This window comes from Mobula birostris, chromosome X, assembly GCF_030028105.1.
Source record: "Mobula birostris isolate sMobBir1 chromosome X, sMobBir1.hap1, whole genome shotgun sequence".
Lineage (NCBI taxonomy): Eukaryota > Metazoa > Chordata > Chondrichthyes > Myliobatiformes > Myliobatidae > Mobula > Mobula birostris.
In genome coordinates this window covers 66572570-66596222 of record NC_092402.1, presented here as the reverse complement: position 1 = coordinate 66596222, position 23653 = coordinate 66572570, and the positions used below count along the sequence as shown (strand labels likewise).

The following is a 23653-nucleotide window of genomic DNA, read 5'->3' as shown; positions in this document are numbered from 1 at the left end:
CAAACTGAATTCCATCATAAAAACTTTCTTGCCAGAACTTCCAACAACTCATCAAGAATAAAACTATAAAACATAATGTGTGTGCTCACAAAATGCAAGTCATCCATGCCTTAGACTGACCTGGATTAGACTTGCTAAATTTAAACAGTATTCAATGCAATCAAGACCAAATGAGTTCAAGTATTATCATCATTAGGAGCTGCTATTTGCCTAATTTGTTTGTTTGTTAACCTTATTATGACAGAGTTCAATTTATTATTTTACTTAAAGACTGGTACCCATAACCTAATCTGGATATCCAGATTACCCATGTGCCAACTCAAGAAACTGTCACTAATATTACATACAGTTTCTCATACAAGAAAGTTAAAATTAAAAGCCACCATAGTTCTAACCTCTACACTGCTTTGTTAATTGGATACTCTGAACTTAAAAACTTTGCATTTTCAACTAAAATATTATTTAAAAAAATCTCAATATTCATTCACTTGTTTTACATGTGCATTTAAAGACGCCAACTGCAAATCAGCTCCCCTCATTTCCAGAGTATGGACAGCAAGGCAGTGGAACTTGATCTCGATCTCATCTCTTGATCTAAGTGGCAGAATACAGTCAGTGTCAATCACAGATTCCAGGAGCATGTTCAATGTTTCCTGGGAGTGGTGGTTAGAAATCTACCTCATTAATACCAGGGCAACTTTCTAACACAGTAATCCCTCTATTACAAAGACCTCTTATTTTCATCTCTAATGATTCCAATCTCACCTCTCCCTCAGTTATCCTTCTGCCAAAACCTTAATCCACCCTTTTCATCTTTAAAATCAACAATTCCCATGCTCTCCTGGCCAACCTCTCATCCTCTACTTATGCTGCCATATCTTAATAGCACAAATTCTCACCCATGCATAATCCATGAAGATGGTTTATACTATCCAATCATCCTATTATCATGTTCAAGTCTCTTCATGGTCTCAGGACTCCAAACATCCAAAATTGTCTTGCCACAACTCTCCAAAGACTACAGATGGTTGTGCACCTCTCTGTATTTCTCCCATCCCCAGTAAAATGTCATCAATTATCTTGCTCTAAACTCAAATTCCTTAAAACATTTGTCCAATTATGCATTGGCAACATATAGTTTATACATTAAACTATAAACTATATATTTTAAAGCTAATGTTTTTGAACTTGGGAAATGACCATTGATATGAGATTCAACTATTCAACACAAACAAGCCCAATCTTGTCCTCTGCAGACAGTTGCATGTATAGATTTAATAGTTTGAGATGAACATCAACCACAGATAATTATCCCTAGCATGTAATTCACACACCAATTTTAACACCTCAACTGCTTGCCCAGCTCAGGTTCACAATTTAGATACAAAGCAAATCAAGAAATTAACTTTTGACCTTTTGGTATAGATTATGAACAGGTTTGGCATGGCCTTTATTATTAAGTGAAATCTATCAAGATCATAATATTTCCCACACCAACAGAACATCAAAACCACAGAAATAAAGAAATATAGAATATAAAAACAAGGAAGTAATGTTGAGGCTTTATAAGGTACTGGTGAGGCCTCACTTGGAGTGTTGAGAGCAGGTTTGGGCCCCTTATTTAAGAAAGGATATGCTGAAACTGGAGAGGATTCAGGGGAGGTTCACAGGAATGATTCCGAAAATGAAAAGGTTATTGTATGAGGACCATTTGATGGCTCTGGGCCTGTACTCACCAGAATTCAGAAGAATAAGGGGGTGAACTCATTGAAACCTATCGAATGTTGAAACGCCTAGATACAGTTGATGTGTAGAGGATGTTTCCTATGGTGGGGCTGTCTATGATCAGAGGACACAGCCCGGAATAGATGGACATCCATTTAGACTGGAGATGAGGAGGAATTTATTTAGCCAGCCGATGGTGAATCTGTGAAATTCACTGCCACAGACAGTTGTGGAGGCCAGGTCATTGGGTGTATTTAACTCTGAGGTTGACAGGTCCTTGGTTAGCCTGGGCATGCAAGGCTATGGAGAGAAGGCATCAGCATGGGGGAGAGAGGGGAAAATGAATCAGCCATGATGAAATGGTGTAGCAGACTTGATGGACTGAATGACCTCCAAATTATTTTTCTTGCCCTACACTCAGGATCATAATGTTTACATCTTATTAGCATCTGTTATTAGAAACAGTGACCAAGTACTTGGCTAAATTAGAATTAATTAGGGAGCTACCATGGATTTGTAAAGGACAAGTTAGCTCCAAGTAACTTTTACGTAGAGAACACTAACATGGTACACAAGTAATTCACTGTCCATTACTATATGGACTTGCAGAAACCATTGACAAAGTTTGCACAAAGGCCAATTACCAAAACAGAGCTAGAATTGGAAATATACTCTGGACATAAATAGCTAATTGGTTGGGAGACAAAAAAAACATTCGGGATAATGTGTAACTATTCCAAAAAGCAGGATGTAGCTGGTACAGCCTCTACTCCACACACCTATCCCAACACCCAGTTCAATCAGAACCTGCCTCAATTTTTTGACATTGTTATCTATAAATTATGAGGAAGAGGAAGACATATATCCAATGTTTGGTGGCAAAGTAATTAGTGTCAGAGTAGAAGTGTGGAAAGAAACATTAGTACATTAAACAAGTAGGCAAATATGTTCCAAATTTAGAGGGAATTGCAAAAGTACTTTCTAATTGATAAAAACTAAAAACTGAAGCAGAGGTCCATATAGAAGAATCACCAGAAAAGATGATCAATGAACACTAGTCTTTATTTCAAGGACACTTGAAATAATGGGATGGAAGCTATATTATGTTTGCCTGAAGCTCTGGCTAGATTGCAAAAAGAGTGCTGCATATAGTTGTAGCATCTCATCTTGAGAAACATTTATTTGCCTTGAGGACTCAGTACAGATTTAAGCTAAAATCTCTAGGTGAAAGGGTTAGTTTATGAGGATTCTTTTCAAAGACATGTTTGACTACATTCCTTTGAGTTAAGAATATTAAAGAGAGATCTAATTAATCTGGACTCCACCGTAGCATAGCAGTTAGTGTAACAATATAACAGCTCTGAGAGTTGGAGTTTGGAGTTCAATTCCAATGTCCTCTAAGAAAGCTTCCACGCTCTTCCCACATGCGAGTGGGTTTCCTCCAGGTACTTCAGTTTCCTCCCACAGTCCAAAGATAAAGGCTAGTAGGCTAATTGGCCATTGTAAATTGTCCTGTGATTAGGCTACCTGTGAAATGGCTAGGGTTAAATTGATGGGTTGCTGGGCAGCGCTGCTCCGTGGGCCAGACAGGCCTGTTCCACACTGTATCTCTAAATAAAATAAGAATTAAATAAACTGATTGGATATATTTTTTTAAATCCTCCCAGAGATGTTCAAAGCAAACAACATAACGTTAGTTAAAAAGAAGGCTATTCAAGAGTAATGCCAGTAAGCACTCCCCCCCCCCCACAGAGTTACAGAAATCTGGAACACACCCCCACAGAAAAAGTGCTGATGTGAGATGAACTCAAAATCTGTAGATTTCAGTTTTGATTTATGTTAGATAAGGATACCAAGGACCAAGAAACAAAAGCAGATAAATGAACTTGAGACACAAAGAGAAACAATTCATATCCAAACCATCCTATCCCTGTTTTAAAATCTCACTAAGGAAAGCTTCCTGTCAATATGCTGGACACAAGTGATCTTGTTGTTACAGTATTAAAAATGGAGTCAACTTCCTTATTTGTGAACATCCCACTAAATGGTCTAGTCCTGTGGCCATTTTTTCCATAGGTTTATAGAGTCATACCATCTACTATGTTACACTGACCTAGCTTTGGACTTTTAATAGTATAAACAAGATTTGTATTTTTGACAGATGAATCAGCTGCACTTGCTTCTATAAATGAGGGATTATTTATAATTGGGCCTTAAAGCTACCACTAAACCTACATACTAATAGCACAAAAAGCACTTCAGCAAATATACTTCCAGCAGTTGTTCTAGCTCGCAAAATGAAAAAGATCCCAAGGTCATTCTAAGTATGCCGTTACTTGACATCTGCTGGTGTACTAAGTATCAATGACAGGGGAGGAAAATTCAGCCTGACCCCACACTTCCAAATAACTGCCAAGTGTAGGTGGAAGCAGAAGGCTCAGAACCCAACCTGGCTTTAACATGATGAACGATTATTTGTAACAACATTAAAATTGGTTGCAGGAGAAAAGTAGAAAGCTCGTTCCTCTTGGCATGCCATTAATCAGAAATAAACCAAATAATACATTCTCTGTAAAAAGCAACTATATAGTTTTTTTTTTATAAAAGAACTGTATAACAAGATTTATTTTCCCCAATATGAATTTACTTTTACCAGACTTGCCACTTACACAGGATCCAAGGCTCTCCAAATATGGTGTTTTTTTTTTACAAGATAAATTACACAAAATCCATTCGACAAAAATAAAAGATTTGCTGATAAGCAACACACACACAAGATGCTGGAGGAACTCAATGGGTCAGGCAGCCTCCAGAGAAATGAAAAAACAGTCAACATTTCAGACCAATACCCTTCTTCAGGACTGGAAAGGAAGGGGTAAAACGCCAGAATAAAATGGTTTGGGGAGGAGAAGGAGGATAGCTAGGTGATAGATGAAGCCAGGTGCGTAAGAAAGGCAAAGGGCTGGAAAGGCAAAAATCTCAAAAATCTGATAGGAGAAGACCATACGAGAAATTGGGGGGGGGGGGGGAGAAAATCACCACGGAGAGGTGATAGGCAGGCGAGAAGAGGTAAGAGGTCAGAGTGAGGAATAGAAGAGGAGGGAAAGGGAAAGGGGGGCGGGGAGGGGGGGGGGGGAGGAGAGAAGATTTCCCAGAAAGAAAATTGAAATGCATGTCATCAGGTTGAAAGCTACCCAAACAGAATACAAGGTGTTGCTCCTCCACCCTGAGGATGGCCTCACCATGGCACACGAGGAGGACATGAACTGAAATGTCAGAATGAGAATCGGAATTAAAATGTTTGGACACTGGAAAGTTCTGCTTTTAGTGGATGGCGCAGAAGTGCTCAACGGAGCAGTCCCCCAAATTGCTAATAATTGCAATAAATTGCAAAATTTGTGGTGGGCCTTCACAAACAGTCCTGCATGGAAATAATTGGCATCCTAGTTCAATGGCTACCCAGATTTTCTATTAAATAGCATTATTCTTTTCCTCTCTACTGGGATGGAATTTGTAGGGGGTGGTGGCACAAAATGGGCAATAGCTAGAAAAATCATTCAGTTGTGGAGGGTGCTACAACTGAATTTAATTGCATTCTCACCTAAAATCTATACTTGCAAACTTTCCAGCAAGGCAAGACTATAGCCAAATTCAGCTAATTATTATTATTTTTTTTAAACTTCAGCCAACTGTAGTACCTCAACCAAAAAGCATGCAACTGCAGAGACTGGAAGCCTGAAATTAAAAAAAAACAATATCATAGAAATTCTCAGGTCAGGTAGCTTCTGGAGACAGAAACAAGTTAATGTTCTGAAATGTTAATCAATTTCTCCCTCCAGAGCTTTTCAGATTTTCAGTTTTTACTTGTGATACTTCAATTTTTGCCTGAGTTTCAATCCAAATCAGCATAAAATGGGAATTAACCAGATATTCTAGTGCAATAAACTTTATAATATATTTAATATGGAAAAAATGTCAACAGTCACTAGACAGAATTGTAATCTCCCAAAGAAAATTGAGAGCTAACACATAAAAGCATTAAAGGTCAAAGAAGTCCTTTTACAGGTTTCCTCCACCATCCGAAGTTAGAGCGTTCCTATGAAACAGTTCGTAAGCCAGAATGTCGTAAAGCGAAGAAGCAATTACCATTAATTTATATGGGAAAAATTTGTGAGCGTTCGCAGACCCAAAAATAACCTACCAAATCATGCCAAATAACACATAAAACCTAAAATAACAGTAACATATAGTAAAAGCAGGAAGGATATGATAAATACACAGCCTATATAAAGTAGAAATACTTTTCTACAATCATCGCCGCACTGTTCTCTGTAGCAAAAATCTCACGCAAGCGCTCTCGGCAAAAACACGGCGCAAGCACTCTCCAGTAACCTTTAAGCTATGAAGCTGCCAAATCATACCAGATAACACGTAAAAATACACAGCCGATATAAAGTAGAAATAATGTATGTACAGTGTAGTATCACTTACGAGAATTGGGAAGACATCGAGCACACTGATGATGGTTTGTTAGGTCGAGTCGTCGGAGATTGGGGTGGTGCAGTGGCCCCCACCCTCCGGGCAGCGAACCGATACCAATCCGCGATGAATGCAGGGGTACAGCAGTAGCCCAGATGCACCCAGTACATCTTTAAGAAAGAAGTCGAAATAAACAAGCTAATTAATTAGGTGCCGCCTGGCACGCAAATGTCAGCCCAGAGGCGACGCAATCGGCAATCGGCTCTGATCTGGGCCAACATTTACGTGCCAGGCGGCACCTAATTAATTAGCTTGTTTATTTCGGCTTTTTTCTTAAAGATGTGCTGGGTGCCTCCCAGCTACCGCTGCATTCTCCATGGATCGGTATCTGTCCGTGGCCCGGGGGTTGGGGTGGTGGGACACTGGGGTGTCATCTCATCATCGATCAGGGCAGGCAGGTCATCTTCTTCTATCTCTGCCTGCCTCAATGTCGAAGGTCAAGGTTCGTCATCTGCTGTGGCTGATGTGGAAGGCTTGCTTGACTGCTTAGTCTCGCGCATTTTTCTATCATACAGTTCTTTGTAAGGACTCAAACCATCCTGCAAATATGCCCTAAACCAACGTACCCTTTCAAAATTAAAGTCGTACTTTTATCATTGCAGTGAAAATCTCACGCAGTTGCTTCACGTTCAGTTCCTGGACCACTTTACTTTCAGTCCGTTCGCTACTGCATTCAGTTTTGATTGTTATCCTTTCCTCTTCCAATTGCATCAGCTCTTCATCTATCAGTTCTTGGTCATGGGATGCCAAAACCTCCTCAACATCATTTTCGTCACCTTCCACAAGCCAAACTCACTTTGTCCTTGCTTTGTTCACCACAATCGAAAAGCTTAATTATGTTTAGTTTTACGCTAAGCGTAACACCCTTACGAGCTCTTTTAGGCTTTTCCGATACCTTAGAACTCATCTTGCAAACGGCTGCTCACAGGCATGTGATTAAGCAACACCGGCTAGAATGCAGTTCCGAATCCGGGGGAGAGCGGCTGCTCAGGGCACACGCTGCTTTTTATCACGCGCTGATTTTTTTCGCGCGCTGCCTTTTTTCGTATCAGTGAAAACACCTTCTGTTAGTGAAAACAGGGAACTAATGTAGGTCTTTCGTAACAGTGAGGTTTCGTAAAGGGAACGTTCAAAAAGTGGGGTCACCTGTACAAGTATTGAGACAGATTTTTAAAAAAGGGAGTTTAATGCATTAGGAAATGTACTATATCATAAATATATTATGCAGTAATGCATGTCCCTTGATACCTTGCCCTACCAAATTTCTATCACCGAGTCTCAAGTTTCAAATTAACCCAACATCTACAATCTTTCGAAGGCCAAGTTCCTGATTTCAGAAAATGTTCTTTGCCATTTCACTCCTAAAAGTGGTTTAATTTTGACTGTGCCCTATTGTTTAACATTCCCAACTGAGGAAGAAGGTTCTATCTACCCTATTGAATTATGTTCATCAATAATGTCCCAAATTCTTACAAATCTGTCCTGACTCTTTCATGTCAAACTTTCCAGAGGTTTCATGTTCCATTTAAAAATCTGACCCAAGACTAACTAAAAATGAAAGATTAATTATCACATGTACGTAAAAACACAGCAAAATGTGTCAGTTGGGTCAAATCAAATTATTGAGGTTTGAACTGGGCAGCCCGCAAATGTCACTGTGCTTCCGGTGCCAACATAGCATGCCTGTAACTCACTCACCCTAATCCGCAAATCTTTGAAAAGTGGAAGGAAGCTGGAGCACCCAAAGGAAACTTAAGTGATCGGAAAAACATGTAAACTTATTTCAGACAGCAGCAGCAATCCAACTCTGATCTCACAGGTGACCTGTAATAGCATTCAGCCAACCTCTACACCACCCTAAACCAAAATATAACTCCACCCCTTTGCATTCCAGCTTCCTCAAAATGAGGTCCAAATTACCATTCACCCCCTTTTTTTTTTATTTTTTCTCCCTGCCCACAAAACTTATGTTAAAAACCTTTCATTCCTCCCTAGTTTCTCACCATTCAGAAAATACTCTGATTTATTTTTCCATACATCCAACATGGATTATATCACATTTGTACACTCCAAGCTCCACTTCCCATAATTTATAAAAGACTAACTATCACAGGCCGAGCCTGGGTAACAAATGCCCTCCATTTTTACAGATTTGTAAAAGTCAATTTTGTCAGGAAGGAGGAAAATATATGGAAATTACTATCTGGTAACATTGTTCTACAGAACAGTAACTTGCTTAAAGTGGAGAGAGTAAATCAGTTCTGTTGTTGATAGAATAAATGCATGTGCATACAACAGATTTTTGAATTCAATATTATGGGAGCTCATTTGTGGGGGCTGCCCATAAAACAGAACATGAAGGGTGATGGTAGGATAGAGGAATGTTTGGGGACAGAGCTTCTTAATAGAGTTATAGACCAGAATAAATTATAAAAATTAAGTGAGGACCAAACTATAAGACGACGAACATGACGGGAAGCAGTTGAGCATAGAGCTACATTAGTTTGTTTGGGAACTAAGCCAAAGGAGCTCATTGGGACTATTTTTATATTTATTTCACATTTCTCCTCAACCCATTGAGCCTAAGCCAGTTTGCAATACATCCCATCAATCCCATTCCCCACAGCCTATTCTAAAATACCCTGATTCTCCTGCCATTCATCTACACTTGGTGCAATTTACACTAACCAAATAACCCAACAACTAGCATGTCTTTGGACTGTGGGAGAAAACCAGAACCCCTAGAGAAAGCCCATATAGGGACAGGGAAAATAAAATCAGGGTCTAGCCCAGGTCACTAGAAGGCAGCAACTCTGCTGTCTGCACAGCCAATGGAGTCCCATTAGTAACAGCTTCTGGCTATTTACTTCAACATAAGCAATTGCACATTGCAGATTAAAAAACTTGGGAGGAATATCTTGCACTCTATGTGGAAAACAGAGCTGCACTGTAGCACATCAGAGTGCACCATCTCACAGATCCAGGAACCTGGTTTGGATCCTAACTTCCATGTTCTCCCTGTGACTGTGTGTGGGTGTTCCACAGGTGCTCCACTATCCTCCCACATCTGAAAGCCAGACTGGCTGTCAGATTAATCAGCTACTGAAAATTATCCTTGTTTTGAAATGTGTTGTAGGAAAATCAGGGTGGTAGGGTGAGATGCGCCTCTACCAAAGGAGATGCAAGGCACCCTTTCCCTCCACTAGCCTGCAGGTCACCCTTGGGCAAGGTGTAGTATCTGTTTATGCACCCTCCACCCCTGATAAGGGTCATGTGAAGCCAGTGGAGCAGGTGGTGGATGGTTGTGTGAGGAGCTGATGCATATCACAAGTCCTGGTTATGCAACCACTGACGCCAGGCAGACAATCTCTGAAGAGTATTGATAAAGGCCAGGGCCACCCATCTTGTAAAGACACAGTCCAGGAGGCAATGGCAAATCACTTCTGTAGAAAACTTGCCAAGAACAATCATAGTCATGAAAAGACCATGATTGCCCATGTCTTACGACACAGTACATAACAATGATGAGTAGGAAAATCAGGATCGAGTTAATGGGCATGAAAGAGACAGAATACTACAGAGAAATAAATGGGGGAAAGCTAGTTTTGATCAGAACCAACACTTGAAAAGCCAAATGGCATCCTATCTTATAAATAGAAAATAATCTCACAATTAACAAACAACTTCAAGTTTATAGTTAGCAGGTAAGCATATAAATTAGTGTTTCAGTTTTAAAATCTGCCTCCCAATGAACTCCATTAGATAGATATTTGGGTCAGTAATACAGCTACCTACCACTACTGACTCTCAAGATGCTTATTTCAAAAATAAGGCTGAAATCAGACTTACCATTTACAAACTTTTGTGATACAAAGACAGCTAGAGCTTAGGGCAAAATCTTTTAGCTCATTAGCACAAAATGCTTTCAATACTGGATGGTAGAAGATGCATGTTTTGACTCCATTTACCAAAAGTTTTACTCCACAAAAATGTATTCTAATATACCAATAAACTACAATTAAAAGCTAATAATCCACAAAAGTAAAATTCAAAGTTGATTGTGGACCAAGAATAATTTCTCCTCACTAGATTGATCAGTTTTTAGTTAGGTACTATTCATTAAACATTTTTCCAAGATCACTTAATTATACATATACAATTGTTTTATTTCTCTGACCATTATACAGCAGACACCCCAGTTTTTAAATGCACAATCCTAATATAACAATAAAAGAGCAACAAATCTTACCAAGAATGTCAATCTGAGTTTACAGGGCACCACCACATGACAGGTACTGTTTATTACAGGGAAGCATGAGGAAGGGGGAGGGGTGCTGGGAAAGAAAAAGTTCAATGAATTAGCAGTTATTTAACTACTGAGTTCATACATACAGTAACTCATTTAATACTACCTCCAACATCGTTGTTCAAACATTTGAATTTATGAAGATCAGTGTATACTTTAAAAAGTAGTATTTTATATAAATGAAGTCACAGAACTAATACGCACACATGTTTTCGACGAAATGAGAACATTTCAACAACAGTACATTCAGACTATTGGCATTTTATTCCCAAATTTCATAGGCCTAACAAATACAGTTTCTACATTTAAAATGGTCCCCATTGACCATTTCTTAAGTAGTTAGGAGTGTTTCTATCATAAAAGGAACAAAAAAAACGATTTTAGTTTTAAGGTTGTTAATTAAATTGATTTTACCGACAATGCCCAATTTAAATCGGTCAAGGGATGGGGCTACATAGATTTTAATTAAATGGAGCCCGTTAACAAACCCAGCCCCTTTATTCAAAACCAGTTCCTGATTTTCGTCAGGAGCAAACACTTCCGAGTTATTTACTCGATTATCGAGGCAGTACGAAACAAAATGACTGAAATAAACAATTTAAAATTATTTCTTTTATGTTTAATCCGAATGGATTAAATCAATGTATTCAAGAGAACCTTTTGTTCGTCTCCAATTGTGAACCACGTAGCGCCTCTCCAACTCCAGGGCCAAAACGACACACCCCCAAACCCACTTCCGACTTGGAAACAAAATACAACTAGAAACTTTCAAGACTTTTAGAAATCACACCGTTGCAACCAATCTACCAGTTATTTACTTAGCTTTTTACACCGACGGGGTTCCATCACAAATTTTGGATCAAATATAACTCCAAATAAAGGAATTATTTAAATTGCATACGAGGCAGATATCAAGTTTTTCACTTTTAACATTTAACTGCGATGCTATAAAATAGAGCAACTTAAAAAAGACAACGCAATGATTTAAAAACCAATAGATGCCTATCGATTATTTCAACATATTATTAAAATAATCGTTATTTAAAACGACAATTAATAAACAGTTCACTGATTTTTAATTGTATCGAAACTTTAGAAATCTAGTTAATAAATTCGCCTCTAAGAATCGTTTTTAAAATAGCTTTAAAATGTCTAAAATATATCATACGGACCTAAATATTTTTCCAAACGACTTGAAGACGGGAGTCAGATGTTCAGCCACCTTCACGATCCACAATACATGGATTTAAATTTTCATATTTATAAAGAGCCCTATCCCAAGGAAACCGCCCATGATTTGGGGATTAGAGGGGTGGAGATAGAATTTGTCGAGTAAAATGCTCCCGGACAACCTTAATGCAGTGGTTTACGGCGTTTTTTTTACCCCAAGAACGAAGAACGTGCACTCACACCGGATAAACTTCCCTCCCCCATTTCCATTAGAAACTCTCAAACAGGCGCGCGCGCGCACTCGCTCACTCGTCATTTACCTCAAAATTAATCCAGTTTTTCTACTGATAAACTATACCCGTCCAAAGCTGTTCTCAAACATGTCTGCTCGATAACTGACTCCCGGGATATGTTTATAAATTTTAAATTAACGGGTTCTCCGTAAACGCCCCACAACAGCACCACCCCCTCCCCTCCCCGCACGCCCCAAGGCTGGCAAAGCCCAGAAAGGAGCCAAAATAATTTATTTTACGCATCGAAAATGCTTCTAATGGTCTTTAGATGTACTTTATTTCATCATCAAAAACATTTCGATTAGCTCTCATTACTTCCTTCAAGGCACCATTTAAAAATATTTCAAAAAAAACAAGCTTCCAATTAACTGCTAATACACTCACTTTCACTCCATCCTCGCTCACTCCGCTTCGATATTCAATCAGTTTGTTGGGAATTCTTTTGCTTTGTTTCCAAGGCAGAGGGTTAAATTTCTAATACAATTTCAAATCTATAAAATCCCTGTCGGGAAGCAGAAATACTTGAAGCGAACGGCCATCTTGGAAGCCCTGAGAAAGGAAAATAATCCCGCGGACTCGATTTCACTTCTTCTTCCGCATGAAGCTGGATTTAAATCAGAAAAAAAAGTCAATGTGAACTATTTTGACATTTTTTCTTTTTAATTGGATTGAATGTTTTTTTAAAATATTTGATTCTGCGGAAAGATATTATTTTAGGGCTGAGAGCAGTCTAATCTCTTTGCAGCAGCGCTCTGACGTATAATCATCCGCAGAGTTTAAAATCTCACATTTAAAGCGGAACATCGGACCGTCAGTTCGCGAAGTATTTATGCTAAAACATGTAGTTCGGTGTTACAATAATTTTAAAAAGTACTTTTTGAAAGATTTAATGAGAAAAGTTGTTATTGCTCTTCATCTTTTAAACATGGTGAGACCTTTAAAAGAATGGACAATGAAGTCTGTAATGTATTACGTGCTGAGTGTTTTCTTAGCTGACTAAACTGTTTGAATATCGGACCCAGCACCATGGTGAAAAGTGGGAGGAATTTCACGTGATTACAACATTGAATGCAAATTTTTTTTATTACTCTTTTCATCTCCTGAAAGTCAGTGGGCGCTAAGGTATAGTTCAACTGCGAATTGCCCAGTTCGTTAAATTACAACCAAGAGTAAATCTTCAACTGCTGGAATGAACACACACACACAGTAATCAGTTGTTTCAGCGGATAAAGAAGCCATTGGATACAATTTAACTGTTGGAGGAGGCATGATCTCCCTTCACGTTAAGTTCATCATATTTTACAACTAGGAGTCGACTTCGTCAATTGTTTCCAGCACCGTCCCAAGTCGATACTGTACCACAATGTACTTCGTGCCGTACGCTAAACTGTGTCCCCTCATTGCCAATGATGCACCAAAAAAGTCTTTCCGTAGTTTGAATATAGCTGGAAAAGCCACTTCTTACATCTTTTTTCACCCGAGGCATCCCTGCTGTCGCTTACTCTCCCCACATATGGAAATCTAGTTTCAGACCCCCCTTCTCAAACTCCGCTCATCTTGTTAACATCACCCTACTGAGTTCAGCTATTCGCTTGCAATGTTTGCTCTGAACGCAATACCAAGAATCATAGGTCCTACTACAATTCTCTCAGTTTCAACACTAACCAACCTGCAACAAGGAGAATTGGTGACCCTTAAAAAGTAGATAGCATGAATATACGAGTTCGCGCTTGGTGTAGCTCACTATTTAGAACAGGCCCACGGTGTTGTACCGACCTTGTAATCTACTAAGATTAGTTTAATCATTCCCCTCCTACACAGCCGTTCATTTTTCTATCCTCCATGTGCCTATCTAGGAGTGTCTTAATGCCCCTATTGTAAAATCTCTACTCCCACCCTTGGCAGTGCGTTATACACACACAAAAAAAAAAATCCCATTTTGACATTCCCCTATATTTTCCTTAGATCACCTTAAAATTAGGAGCACATGCTGCCTATCAATGCCTCTCGTCATTTTATACACCTCACATCTTCCATTTTTAAGAGAAAAGCCCGGCTTGCTCAACATTTCTTCAGAAATACTCTAATCCAAGCAGCAACCTGGTAAATCTCCTCTGCACCCTCTAGAGGGTCTCCTTTCTTGGAAGGATGAGGAGACTACCCAAACTGAGCACAATACTCCAAGAGTGGTCTAGCCAGGGTTTTAATAAAACTGCAACATTACTGGCAGCTCTTGAGCTCAATCCCCTGACTATGAAGGCCAACACACCATACAACTTCTTAACCACCCTATTAAATTGTCCAGCAACCTGAAGGATCTACGGACATTGACCCCAAGATCCCCTTGCTCCTCCACACAAGAGTCTTGCAATTAACCCTTTATTGCCTTCAAATTCAGCATTCCAAAACAATCACTTCAGTTTTCTATTCTAGGTTGAACTTCATCTGTATTTCTCAGCCTAGCTCTGCATCCTATCAACATCCTGTTGTAATGCATGACGAACTTCTACAGTAGCCACAACACAACCAAACTTCATGTCATCTGCAAACTTCACAATCATAAAGAGCAGAGGTCCCAGAACAGGTCTCAGTAGAACACCACATGTCACTAATCTCCAGGCAAAATGCACTTATGGGCAAACTAGATCTGAATTCACACAGCCAAGCTTCACTGGATCCCATGCCTCTAGACTTTGAATGAGCCTACCACAGGGAACCTTAAAGAGCAAGTCTATTGCCCACCAAGTCACAGAAATGACAGTACTATTGACGGATCTTACCAGTTGAGAGTGCACATCTTCACTTGTGGCCCTGCTCCTTGCAGTCTGCTTGGAAATGGCACATCACCCTGACTTGCATGTAACGGGACTTCCATAGCTAGCCTTCAGAAAAAGTTTTCCCAGCATTTCTTACTGAACACTTGAAATTGGAACCGAAACTGTCGCTAATCCATTGGTAAACATGAGGAATTCTGCAGATGCTGGAAATTCAAGCAACACACATTAAAGTTGCTGGTGAACGCAGCAGGCCAGGCAGCATCTCTAGGAAGAGGTACAGTCAATGTTTCGGGCCGAGACCCTTCGTCAGGACTAACTGAAGGAAGAGGTAGTAAGAGATTTGAAAGTGGGAGGGGGAGGGGGAGATCCAAAATGATAGGAGAAGACAGGAGGGGGAGGGATGGAGCCAAGAGCTGGACAGTTGATTGGCAAAAGGGATATGAGAGGATCATGGGACAGGAGGTCCGGGGAGAAAGACAAGGGGGAGGGGGGAAAAACCCAGAGGATGGGCAAGGGGTATAGTCAGAGGGACAGAGGGAGAAAAAAGAGAGAGAGAAAGAATGTGTTTATATAAATAAATAACGGATGGGGTACGAGGGGGAGGTGGGGCATTAGCGGAAGTTAGAGAAGTCAATGTTCATGCCATCAGGTTGGAGGCTACCCAGACGGAATATAAGGTGTTGTTCCTCCAACCTGAGTGTGGCTTCATCTTTACGGTAGAGGAGGCCATGGATAGACATATCAGAATGGGAATAGGATGTGGAATTAAAATGTGTGGCCACTGGGAGATCCTGTTTTCTCTGGCAGACAGAGAGTAGGTGTTCAGCAAAATGATCTCCCAGTCTGCGTCGGGTCTCGTCAATATATAAAGCCACATCAGGAGCACCGAACGCAGTATATCACACCAGCCGACTCACAGGTGAAGTGTCGCCTCACCTGGAAGGACTGTCTGGGGCCCTGAATGGTGGTAAGGGAGAAAGTGTAAGGGCACGTGTAGCACTTGTTCTGCTTACAAGGATAAGTGCCAGGAGGGAGATCAGTGGGGAGGGATGGGGGGACGAATGGACAAGGGAGTCACGTAGGGAGTGATCCCTGTGGAAAGCAGAGAGGGGGGGGGGGGAGATGTGCTTTGTGGTGGGATCCCGTTGGAGGTGGCGGAAGTTAGGGAGAATAATATGTTGGACCCGGAGGCTGGTGGGGTGGTAGGTGAGGACCAGGGGAACCCTATTCCTCGTGGGGTGACGGGAGGATGGAGTGAGAGCAGATGTGTATGAAATGGGGTAGATGCATCTGAGAGCAGAGTTGAGGGTGGAGGAAGGGAAGCCCCTTTCTTTAAAAAAAGGAGGACATCTCCCTCGTCCTGGAATGAAAAGCCTCATCCTGAGAGCAGATGCGGCGGAGATGGAGGAATTGGAAGAAGGGGATGGCATTTTTGCAAGAGACAGGGTGAGAAGAGGAATAGTCCAGATAGCTGTGAGAGTCAGTAAGCTTATAGTAGACATCAGTAGATAAGCTGTCTCCAGAGATAGAGACAGAAAGATCAAGAAAGGGGAGGGAGGTGTCGGAAATGGACCAGGTAAACTTGAGGGCAGGGTGAAAGGTGGAGGCAAAGTTAATGAGGTCAACGAGCTCAGCATGTGTGCATGAAGCAGCGCCAATGCAGTCGTCGATGTAGCGAAGGAAAAGTGGGGGACAGATACCAGAATAGGTACAGAACATAGATTGTTCCACAAACCCAACAAAAAGGCAGGCATAGCTGAGACCCATACGGGTGCCCATAGCTACATCTTTAGTTCGGAGAAAGTGGGAGGAGCCAAAGGAGAAATTATTAAGAGTAAGGACTAATTCCGCTAGACGGAGCAGAGTGGTGGTAGAGGGGAACTGATTAGGTCTGGAATCCAAAAAGAAGCGTAGAGCTTTGAGACCTCCCTGATGGGGGATGGAAGTATATAGGGACTGAACATCCATGGTGAAAATAAAGCGGTGGGGGCCAGGGAACTTAAAATCATTGAAAAGTTTAAGAGCGTGAGAAGTGTCACGAACATAGGTCGGAAGGGATTGAACAAGGGGGGAATAAAGTAGGAAGGGATTGTCTCCTGTCTTCTCTCATCATTTTGGATCTTCCCCCTCCCACTTTCAAATCTCTTACTAGCTCTTCCTTCAGTTAGTCCTGACAAAGAATCTCGGCCCGAAACGTCAACTGTACTCTTCCTAGAGATGCTGCCTGGCCTACTGCGTTCACCAGCAACTTTGATGTTGCTAATGCATTGGGATGGATTTTTTTTTTTAAAATATAAAATTTTATCTTCTGTTCAAACAAAATTGTACACCTTTTTATAGTGGGCAGTTCTCAGATTTTGCTGTGAGCCTCAAGGAAACCGGTACTATGCACCAAAGCCCAATTTTTTTGCTTGGAAATTTCCAATGAGCAGGTTGATTATTCATGCAGAATAACAAAATGCTGGAGGAACTCACCAAGCAAGACTGCATCTATGGAAATGAACAAACAGTCAATATTTCAGGCAGAGACCCTTCTTCAGGACTAGGAAGGGGGTAGATGCCAAAAATCAAAAGGTGGGGGGAGGGGAAGGAAGATTGCCAAAAGGTGATAGGCAAAGCCAGGTGGGTAGGAAAGATAAAGAGCTGGAGAGGGAGGAATCTGATAGGAGAGGAGAGTGGACCATGGGAGAAAGGGAAAGAGGAACACCAGGGGAGGTGAGAGGGGGCAAGAGGCTGGAGTGGGGAATAAATTGAAAGGAGGCGAAAAGAAAAAAGTCATCACGAGAAAAAAGCGATGTTCATGCCATCGGTTTGGAGGGTACCTAGACAGAATACAAGGTTTTGCTCCTCCATCCTGAGAGTGGCCTCATCATAGTAAAAGAGGTGGCCATGGACTAGCATGTAGAACAGAAATGGGGATAGGAATTAAAATTCAAGGACACCATGTTTAAACACAAGTTGGACCATAAAGGGGCATAAATCAGCAGTTAATCTAACAGTTCCAACCATAAGTGTTAATACAGGAATGCAATAAAGTTTTTTTTACAATATAACTTAGAAAAGAAGTGTCTTGTGATTATTCAAAGGATGGGAACAAGTTACAATGTTGATGAAGTTAGGACACATTGGCAGGAACTGGCACTGAAAGCCTAGGCATAATGAAACTATTATACAACTAAAATTTGTTATGAATAATGCTTTAAATCATAAATACCACAGATCAATACCAACTCATGTTTGAAAGGTTTGTCCCAGATATCATATCAATGCCAGGGTTGAAAGCAAGGACTTTGATTGCACATAATAGATTACAGCAGGGGTATGCCAAGGAGGCCTTGTCCCTTTGGACTGCTCAACAGATTAGCACACAATGGAGATTTCCTTGTTCAACTGTTTGTCCTTTGGACCACACATCTTACCTTACCCCAGATCTTGCACATGAACTGAAGTCCTTCTGCTGTACATTTAGGAGTATCAGCCCAAGAAAAACATTTGGTTAAAACTTTTGACTTTCACTGCTGTCCTAGTGCTGCTATTAAGTGCCCATGGCAGGAACACTGGCTTCAAGCTGGTGGCTGGGAAGATCTGTAATAGCTGGAACTACTTCGGTGTTACTTCAAATCAAGCACCATATGCCTTTTCATTCCTTCAAAATACTGAAAACCCAACTTTTTAGTTAATTTACAGCTTTCAACAATTCCAAAACACCCTTACATTGCCTAAGCATGTTTATCATTATGTAGCAAACCTAAATATATTGATCACCAGAAAATGTTTGCTTAAATTAGGTAAAGGGGCAACTACTAATGGATAATAGCAGATCAAGGTTTAGATTTGTGCATAATACATTGTAAGATAATAGTCTATACTAAGAATCTCTTAAAAGGTGAAAGATTAAAAATCTATAAAGCATCAATAAGCAAATGTTTTAAGCATTTTATTTACAATGCTAAAAACTTGGTTTGACCATTTCAATTTTAACTATGAATTAGAGCTGAATAGGGGTGAGGCACAATATTCAGCCGTTTAATTGTGGAGGGAAAAATAGTTTTAAAAAGTCAGTAACCTTTCATCACTTCTTTAACCACTGCAATCCTTCTGGTAGTACATCCAGTGGAGTTATTGGGTAGGGAGTTCCAATGTTTAAACCCAGGAGAGGCAAAGAAACACAAATAAAGCTAGGAATGTCTGCGACTTAGACGGGAACATTCAGGTAGCATTATATCCAAATGCCTGTAGCTCTTAACCTTCTAGGTGACAAACTGAGTAGTTATCAAAAAGCTTGATGAATAAGTGCCGTGTATTTTATAAAAGATTCTCATGGGTAATATCCAGAAAAACAGTCGGTAACTATATTTTAACCAATAATTACAACTTAAATGCATGGGGGAAGAAAGGAATACATATGGTTTCCTAATATTGCAAAGAAACTCATACATATTAAGCAATATCTTTGAATCATGAGAAATGAAAGTCACAGCAACATTGACATTTGTTACAGCAAATCTAAAATATTCAAAATTGCTAGGTCACTTTCTTTACTGTTTCTTCCTTCAAGACAAAATAACTTTACTTCAGCACCCTCTAGCACCTAACCCAAATAGCCATTGATTCAAATCTTTAGTGTTAAATAGCTTACTTTATAATAAAAAGACATCACAACTTAAATGCAGTCAGATTCAGACTCATTTTTCACATATACGTCAAAATAGTGAAATGCATCACTCGCGTTAACAACCAACGCAACCCAAAGGTGTGCTGGAGGAAGCTTGCAAGTATCACTACATATGCTGGGCCAACATAATGTGCCCACAATACACAAGCAACAGAACACCAACAGACATTCAGTTCTCCAACCTCAGGACAGGAGGTCTCTGGCCTCAGATTCCAACTTGGGCTTCCACTTCTCCAGTGGACTGCAGACTCACGGTTGTTATTCGGCCTCGACTTCCGATCAATCTTCAGGCTTTGATCTTTGGCATCAAACCTGTGACTCAATGACAGAGGAGGACCAGGACCTCACTCACCCAACTCAATTCAACCAACATTGACACATCCACTGCTTAAGCCACCACATGCAACAGCTAATTCAGAACAAGGATTTGTGCTTTTCATAGAACAAAAGCTCATTGGGTAAACTTAGCCACAAGGCAACTTCCATTGCTTGTCATCTTCAACCATACAACCACACATGCATTGTCTGGTCTTTTGACATCCTCCCATCTCCAGGGATGGAAGCACTGCAGAAGCAGCAGCAATACACTTCTTCCAATTTAGTATACCACTTGATGGTCACTATTAGGCCCCTACATTGGGCAAAACTAATGCAAATTGAGTGACTGTTCTAAAGGACACTCCCATCCATATGCAAGCATGGCCTTGACCTTCCAGTTACAAATCACTTTAATTCTCCATCCAGCTCCCAACTCTACTTTCCTATTAGTTCAAGCAAGATGTGTTGCCATTCCACCTGGGCACATCATAGCCCTCAGGACTGCAGTTCAATTTCTGATGACAGCCTGAACTGCCCAGTTCTGATACTGAATCAACGTGCAAGTCAGTTTCTCTTTCAGACACTACTTAATCTGCTGGATATTTCCAGCTCTTGTTTGAGCTTTGTACCAACTGCTCTGTAATAATTCTTAGTTCCAAGTGTCTGCCACTTCATTGGCCACATTCATCTCCTCCATCAACTATGATTATCCCTTTCTTCACTGTAGCTATGAAAATATTGATCAAGGCCTGGTGGCTTATTTTCCTAATATTTCAAACATACTAGTCAGTATTCCATTCTGAGATGCCTTCTGAGATCAGAAATTCTCATTTGATTGCAAATGTCATCCCGTTACTTAAGGGAGGAAAAAAATTTCAAGTCAATAGAGTACCAGTTTCTCAAAATATTGGGAAGTTATTCAAATCGATGAAAGTAGTATCCCGACTCTCAAGCTAAAATCTCTCCAGAGCTGCTGTTTGACCTCATGAACATTTCCAGTACTGTTGTTATTTATTTTCAGATTGGGGAAAGCAGTAATACAAAAAAATGCAATAGTGTTTGTAAATCAAAGTTCAGAATTACAATTTATTGAATTTATACAGTACATAGCTGAATGTGTTAATGCCAGTTCAAAATCAGATTGGGTTTAAGGGATCAATATGCATTCTGCTCACACTAAATATCACATAAGCAAATTTAAGCTGTCTCATTACAAGTTGATAGCTAAAGCCATCATGGGAAATGTGATTATCTTTACAGATCAGAAAAGAATGCAAAGCAGCAAATATTTCTCAAAAAAAAAAAAATCAGTTAAGCAATTTTAAAAAGCAGCTAAATCACCTGCAGTGAGAGAATCACTTGTGCCCATTTCTGTACAAATGCAGTCTGGAATTTACATGTTGTCCCTGTTAGTGTACATATCTCCTGCAGATGCTCTGGTTTCCTCCCATCTTTCAAACATTTGAAGGCCATTTGGCCACTGCACAGTGCTTAGTGGATCACTGAGTGGTATAATCTGGATTTTGAGAATGTGAGAAGAGGGATTAGTGCAAGTGAGTTGTTTATAGTCAGATGGCCAATGGATTTAAGGGCCTATTTCTGTGCTGGATCCCAGTAGTTGAAGCATTGAGATCTACGCGTAAAGTTTTATTTCATTGCTTTGCTCAGGAAAATGAGATCAGAGTCAAGTAATTCTGTAGTATTTTATTAAGCAGAAGTCCTACAAAATCAGTTTCACAATACACAAAAATCATTAAGTTGTCAAAACCCAAATAGTGGTGTGGGTAATGCACTACAAAAACGTATTACTCAGACAAGATAATTACACAGTAGCCAACAATTAACTGTTGCATTTAGTAGCTTAATGTTAAGACCCAATTACATCTTTAGATCACACAAGAAAAACAGTCAACTAAAACAAACAATTCAAGGCACTGTTTCAAAGGCAATATGGATACAGTTGACCTTTTTTTTAAATCCCAAGGGTGTGAGAAAAATCAGAAACGACCAACTTTATCAGAATACAAATACTTGAACGGTCAGAAACAAAATTAATCTCAACTTACAGTACAAATTTCCATGACTGAAAGTGCACTTCAAATATCACTTGGTACTGCTAATTACTCCAGTTGAGCACAAAAATGTTCAGACTAGTTCTGTCCAAATAGCAGCGATTCTGACTAAATAGCAGCATTTTTCTGACCAAATTTGACAAAAGTATTTTTATCCCAAAAGATTATTGCACAAGTCCTATCATTAACACAAGGAACATGTTTAGAGTTAGCAGGGTTCTCTCGTGATAATGGCAAAGCCTGGCTACAACATGACATTTTGTTACATAACAATTACACAAACTTCATTAAATTGAAAGCAACCTGCAAGCCAAAATTCAGTATCAAGTTACATACATTGCAGTCATTATTAAAGCACAAATACCCTGTGTGACCAAGTTTTTGAATTAGCACATTTGAATAAGCAGCTAAGCATTCCAGTTATTTATCAATAAAACAAATCAGTTGATCCAAGTCAACTATCAAAGTGAGTTTGCAAAAACTTAGCTATCCCTTAACAAAAAAAAAAAATTCACATTGCTGCACACCCTAGCCCAAATCAACTTTCTACCCATCAGCAATATTTGGTGTCACATCCAAACAAAAAAAAACACACACGCTAGAAAGATAGGAAAAGGGTCTAAGCATGGATTGCTTAAGAATCAGACAAGACCCATTCCATAAAGCATTTTTGGCATCATACCAAATCAACAATTGGTCACTGAACCAGTAGATTTGGCAACAAGTTACAAGATGCACTTTGTATTCACAAACCCAGTTATTCAGCTCAAAATAACCCATTACAAACAATATTCTTGCTTGGACAAGAATTGCAGCAGTTCAAGATTCCATTATTACAATCCAGACTTTAGACAATTTCAATTTGCTATAGTCTCTAGTAAACAAAGACTTAAATGTCTCAATGTATTTCTTACTGTGATAGACAACTGCATTCATCCCCACTATGTAAACAATCTTCAAACTAAAAAGGCTATGATAAAGTGCCAGTCCCAGTAGGCACCAAAATGTATTTAGTAGATTGCTCATTAACCAAGGCCACCAACTGATTTGAAGTGATGCTGCAAATAGGCAGGTTTCTGACTCCTTAATACCTTCTATTTTTAAATGAAATTCTCTAAAAACTTGTATTCCAAGCAAAGACTTACACAAACACCACATGTACAGTGATCTAGAAAATCAAGTCAACTTGTATGGAGCAGTTGTAGTACTTCAGGTACAAGCAACGAAACAATTAGGTCTTGTAACTGCCTTCATTCTTCAGCATACAGGAGTACCATGGCCACAAAGCTCACTACATCATGTGACATTTCTTGGTTTGGACATACCCAACTGGTTTTTCAATTTCTTGGATCATTGTTTCAAATATTTGCACTGTACTCTGTAAAAGAAGAATTCAGTGACATACACAATTTTAATATTTCCTGCTCAATGTCTACAATGCAAATACTATGCTAGAGATAGCAATTACTACCCCCCCCCCCCCCCAACCATATACACGATTAGCAGTTACAATAGAGGGAAGTCAGGGTCAGTTTCTAATACCATTGTCCTGTTGCACTGAATTTTCACAGTAAACTACCCACAGCTACTGTTTGTTCTGGGATAGTTTATTTTGTGTTGTCTAGTCAATATGAAAAAGGTACTTAAGCATTGCTCTGGAAAAGAGAAAACAGGAGTAAAGTTTGGGTTGAGACACCACACTGCAAAACAATAACTGGAACTTGCTATTCCATAGTAGTTCACTTGAATTATGGGATATATTCAGAGGTTATAGGCAA

General features: G+C 39.8%; 1 protein-coding gene across 12 annotated transcripts in view; it reads right to left on the bottom strand.

Moving 5' to 3' along the window:
* kmt2d (lysine (K)-specific methyltransferase 2D) overlaps nt 1-12711 on the bottom strand; it is a 247310-nt gene extending 234599 nt beyond the window's left edge. For 7 of the 12 annotated variants that reach the window (XM_072248869.1, XM_072248878.1, XM_072248876.1 and 4 more), the window contains exons 1-2: nt 12418-12711; nt 10514-10598 (exon numbers count right to left, since the gene is read on the bottom strand). The gene's annotated coding sequence lies outside the window, so the exon portion shown is untranslated. Of the gene's footprint in view, nt 1-10513; nt 10599-11227; nt 11301-11742; nt 12014-12060; nt 12146-12417 lie in introns of those variants that run through there. The other 5 variants (XM_072248870.1, XM_072248871.1, XM_072248872.1 and 2 more) reach the window with 5 other exon arrangements.
* Nucleotides 12712-23653: the final 10942 nt, after the last annotated feature.